This window comes from Taudactylus pleione, unplaced genomic scaffold, assembly GCF_031769625.1.
Source record: "Taudactylus pleione unplaced genomic scaffold, aTauple2 ptg000451l, whole genome shotgun sequence".
Lineage (NCBI taxonomy): Eukaryota > Metazoa > Chordata > Amphibia > Anura > Myobatrachidae > Taudactylus > Taudactylus pleione.
Genome location: NW_028284853.1, coordinates 1,827,408 through 1,833,407, shown reverse-complemented (window position 1 = coordinate 1,833,407; position 6,000 = coordinate 1,827,408).

The window sequence follows — 6,000 nt, the reverse complement described above, 5'->3', positions numbered from 1 at the left end:
CGTCCTGTGTCGGCCATCTTTGATACTGCCCAGTTTGTTATTTACCTTACTGTGAAGATACAGTGCGGGTGGAGGTTCTGTCCTGTATCCCTGCTAGTGCAGTCAGATCATTGACTTGCGTGGTAACCCTCTGCCATGCTTAAATTGAAGTGGATCTACTGTATCGCCTATATGAGACGGAGGCAGCCATTTTCTCTAATGTCCAGGGCTGCAGACCTTTTACCTAGCTCCTCTGGCTTACCAAAGCACCCGCTATTGATCAGGACATGGATGCTGTCATAATAACTAAAAGGAATCCTGATACTGGTTATAGTGACATCACTGCGGCATCATTTAGGGGGAGATTTATCAAAGTGTGGAGAGAGATAAAGTACCAACCAATCAGCTCCTGACATTTTTCATACACAGCCTGTAAATTGACAGTAAAGAGCTGATTGGTTGGTACTTTATCACCACTTTCTCTCCCCAAGGCTTAGTACATCTCCCCCAGTACTGTGAGAATACTTGGTAGCATCAAACTACTGGCTAGAGCAGGCCTGGCCAACCTGTGGCTCTCCAGCTGTTGTGAAACTACAAATCCCAGAATGCCCTGCCACAGTTTTAGTATTCCCTAATAGTAAAACCGTGGCAGGGCATGCTGGGACTTTCAGTTTTACAGCAGCTGGAGAGCCACAGGTTGGCCAGGCCTGGGCTAGAGGCTATTTAATGGATGACAGATGCAAGCCATGCTCCATAGAAAATCCAATGCTACTGGCAGCCATTTTAGTGTGGCACTTATACACAGAGAGAATGTTGTGTCCCAATTTCTGCTACAAAGTGGAAGCCCAGTTATCCTCCATTTTGGACGCTAAATAATCCCTACATAGTGCTTCAACAGAGCAGATGACAGGGGGTCTGATGTGAATAAGATTAAGGGGACTGCCGTGCCCAAAAATTTTCAGAAGATCCTAAAAAGTTCATGTTTATATTGGCAAATGCTGTTAGGGTTGAGTTTGTTACTTGGCACCAGGAGCTGAACTAACGTGTACCACAACTTGGAGGAGGTCCGGCTCCCGTCAGCAGTGTTTGTGTGGAGGGTGAGTTCTCTCTTTGTCTCACAAATCTGGAATCCGGGTTAAATTCGTATCCAATACTGCAGACACCTCCTCCAGTAGGGATGGACATCCACCATCGATGGTTAACTACCAATTGTTTTGCCATCAGTGACAGATATCCAATTGTTCTCCACCTTCAATAGCAGACTAGGACCCAATATTATTTTTTATTTTTCAGACGGCATGGAACTTAGCCTCGCCCCCCTGGTGACCCGCTAAGCCCCATCCTGATTGGCCCACTGCTAGCCGTGCCCCCCAGCTGCAGTGCCCATCGAGGGCTGCAAACAGTTGATGGTTCAGCATCGATGGACAGTCCAGCAAAGAACAGCCCTATCCTCTAGCTTACAGAAGCTCAGGCAACAGTTTAGGCTGCATACTATTGGTTACTATAACAGAAGTCACAGACTGATCAGCAGAGGGAGCTTCAGTAAGCTGATGGGGTGAGATATTGTCTGTTCATGTACATGGTGGCTCATAGAAAATTTAGCTTTGGGACTTTCAGTTGTCTATTTTGCACCCCTGACTGGCAACCTCCAAAAATCAGTCATTATTTATTAACACACAAGTGATGTTAATATATGAATAGAATCCTGTTATGAGGCAACTTATGGTGTCACTTATTTTGAAAAAAAATATATGGGTGTCAGTAGTTACGTTAAGTTTTGTGACCATCGTAGAAAATATCATCTTCGTGTGTATGACAGGAAACTAAGAGCCAGCGAAGGGTACTGCAGGCACAAGAATATGAGCAGACATTTTGTACAAAGGTGGCAGATTCAATTAGCCACTGGGTTACCCCCGAGACTAATTGCTGTCCAAGATCCCCGCTGCACGGGGAAAAGCTATTCAATGAAATAGCTTTTTCCCCACGCTGTAAAATCGGATCTCACGTACACACATTGATTCCGCAGTTTACGTGGAATCAATGTGTTTTTTCCCTGCGCATGAGACCGATTTGGTTGTTTAAACGTGGATTTACCTCGCACCCCCAGGAGCTGCGAGGTAAAGTCCGACTGCGGGGACTCCCCTGCAATTGATTTGGTCCGGCGCGGCATTTAGCTGTGGGGAAAACTCTGCGGCTAATTGAATCTGCCCCGAAGTGGCATCACTTGTGATTTTGGAACAATCATCAGATGTAGATTGTTTGTGTGACTCTTTAAACATAGTTCTGTAATCACAGATGCTCGGTATAATGTAACAAGGCCACTCTGAGAGCAATCCATGTACGGGAAGCCAGCGGTCAGAATTCTAATGCCAACATCCCGACAGGGTTAGGACACCTGTCAGTAAGTATCCTAACTCTCCGTCCCAGCACCCTAAATCTAACCCCCCCCCCTGCATCCCCAATCACTTGTTCCAAAATTCCACCACATGACCCCCCCCCCCCCCAACCCACACACTCCCCAAACTACTGTAACAGCCCCCATGACACTCACACACTGGCCATACACACAAGCTCTCTCCCAACAGTGGTGCTAGTACATTTTTTTTTTTATTACATGTACTCTGCGCTCCACAGACAGGCACATGCAAAAATGGACACTGCCACGCGTCACAGGTTGCATCTGCTCAACACGCCCCCATTTCTCGTCCATGCTCAGCGCTCCTGGAGATGCTGGGCTGCTCCCAGTCACTCACGAACAAGCCCGGGTAGGGATGGCCATCGGTGAGTTGTGCAGGGTTCATGTCCGCCAAGCGATGTGACTCGCACAGCTGCCATAAGGTGGTACTGGGATGGGACATCGAAAGAAAACATTGGAAGAACCAATGTTTTCAACATTGAATACAAAACATTATTTAGATACAAACATTGGTTCTCTGGAACCGATGTTTTCCGATGTATTTGGGTTTTTTTTTTAAGCAAACTATACTTAAATATATAAGACTGAAAAAGACTGATACACTTTTAAAATAATTCTTAGACTTTGTCTATCTTCATGGAGGCAAATAGAGTGTGTGTGTGTGTGTGTGTGTGTGTGTGTGTGTGTGTGTATGTATGTATGTATATATATATATATATATATATATATATACACACACACACACAAAATGTGCAAAAATGAGAAGGCTGTATGCAGTGTTAGAAGTAAAGTAAAAGTTTTTGTGTTAAATCAAACTTGTTATTGAAGGTGTCTTAAGCTGCGTATCCACTACTAGATCCCGGGACGGCGGCACGATTACGACTTCGTCATCATGCCGTCGTCTCCCTAGAGATGCAGTGCCTACACTGAACAATTTATCGTTCAGTGTAGGCACATCACTCATCCCCGAACATGGTCAACCTGACGACGTCAGGTTGACCAGCATGTTTGGGCGATGCTAGATGTCAAAAACAACCAGTGGGCGCGCATCGCTGGTCGTTTTTGACATTTAAATGCCTGATTTGCAGCCGATTACTGAGCGATTGTACGATTACGATGTCGTAATCGTGCAATCGCTCAGTAAAGTCGCGTCGTGGATACGCAACTTCACTCTCTTCTCTTTCTCAATTTAATTTATCTTGTCCAATCTTACAGACTTGACTCTTTCAGCCTGAGCCGCCTCTTTCATTTTTTTCTCTCCGTCTCTTCTCCACTCTCAGCTTAAAGGTGCCCACACACACAGCGATATTTTACACGATCTGGCCGATTCCGACACATTGGAACGACAGATCGTGTAAAATATGGCCAAATCGTGAGGAAATCGTGAGTCCCCACTCACGATGCGATGCGCGTCCCCGCTGGTCGCACATCGCATCTTCAGATCTGCCGTGCAGTAGGGCAGATCTGACAATCTAGGAGGCGATGCAGTGTAAAAAGTCTGACTGCAGGAGAGATCGTTTGAAGATTGGACACCAGATCGTGTGGAGATCGTGTGTAGAGCTGCCGGGGAGAGTTTCAAGGGAAATCGTACACATCGGCTGATCGTGGGCAGATCGGTATATGTGTGGGCACCTTTAGACTCTGTCTATATCATCACACACACACACACTCTCTCAGCTCCTCACCAGTGATGTCACTCCAGGCACTGAGGCACTGCTGGGTCTGTCATGCACATGCACTGAGTGCCTGACAGTGACACTATGCTGCAGCAGCTAGACACCCCAGCAGCCAACCAGTGCTCACTGAGAGCAGCACCAGTGACAGTGAGCCAGGGGTGGGACTGTCCTATGTGCTGTTGCTAATTGGCTGTACAGAGTGCCTTTCACTCTGTCAGCCCCCCCCCTTTGACACTGCACAATACCCCCACACACTCATTTACAGTCTCCTCAGAACCCTTACCTGCATAGTGGTAGCCTGCAGAGGAAATAGGGGTAGTGTGTTGTGCAGAATGCTCTGCCCTCTCTTCCCCTGTTCCGCATGCTTAGACAGCAGAGAATAATTCAGAACCAGGCGCAGAGCTGGGGCCGCAGGTGACGGGTTGCTCGGCTGCCTGTTGTCCATCACTGGTCTGTGCTGTCTTGCTATAATATGTAACCGGGATCATTGCAAGTTCAGTCCTACATTTAACCCCACCCCATGTGTTCTCCATTATTAGGCTATGTCTGCATTTCTTTGTGACCCTTTAGCATGTCGGTGCGTGCTTTAATCACAGCGATCGTTCTGTGCGGATTACTCCTTACATCTGTGCCCAGGAAAGAGAGGGAGAAATGGGGAGAGAGAGAGGATGGGAGAGAGACCGCTGGGGGAGAGAGAGAGGATGGGACAGAGACCGCTGGGGGAGAGAGAGAGAGACCACTGGGAGACAGTTTGCAGAGCAAAAAAAATTACTTTATTTTTTTCCTTTATAAAAGAAGTGATAAATATCTCTTAATAAATCCTCTGTACAAAAAAAACACTTTGGAAACTAAGAAAATAAGATTTGAGGTGCAGTAATACAATCAGGAGAACATATACATGGTGGCACCTATAATTCACAGGGAGCCATGTCTGCCACAGAGAGAGGTGACCTAGATGCTGTGACCATTGAACTGGGACTCATTTTTCTGTTCTGTAACTATGGGGCAGGTGGATAACAGACTTAGGGGGGGGAGATGTATCAAACCTTGGAGAGAGATAGAGAGAAGTTGTCCCAAGCAAAGTAAGGGCAGCAATAAAAGTTATAAGTCCAGTTTGTTTAACCACTTCACTTTTTTTCATCAAAACTGCACAGAAATAGGTGTTTTTTTTAATGTTTAAAAAGTACTTTTAAACAAATTTAAATATTTATTTAAAAAAAATATACCTAGGGGATGTTTTGCACCCCTCCCAACCCCAGGGTCCATAGACCCCCATTGTAATCGCACTTTCCACCCCCATCAAAATTAGCTACTCCCACCCCCCTAGGGTCCCCACCCTCACCCCCAGGGACAATGGGTATCAAGTGTAGCCTCCCCATGTGTCACTATCTACAGTCAGGTCCAAAAATATTGGGACATTGACAGAATTTTCATATTTTGGCCCCTATTCACCAACACAATGGCTTTGAAATGAAACAAACAAGATGTCCTTGAACTGCAGACTTTCAGATTTAATTTGAGGGTAATTACATCCACATCAGGTGAACGGTGTAGGAATTACAACGGTTTCTATATGTGCCTCCCACTTTTTAAGGGGCCAAAAGTAATGGGACTATCAACTCAAAAGCTATTTCATGGACAGGTGTGGGCTATTCCCTCGTTATTTCATTATCAATTAAGCAAGTAAAAGGTCTGGAGTTGATTCTAGGTGTGACATTTCCATTGGAATCAGTTGCTGTCGACTCTCAATATGAGATCCAAAGAGCTGTCACTATCAGTGAAGCAAGCCATCATTAGGCTGAAAAATCAAAACAAACCCATCAGAGAGATAGCAAAAACATTAGGTGTGGCCAAATCAACTGTTTGGAACATTCTTAAAAAGAAAGAATGCACCGGAGAGCTCAGCAACACCAAAAGACCCGGAAAACC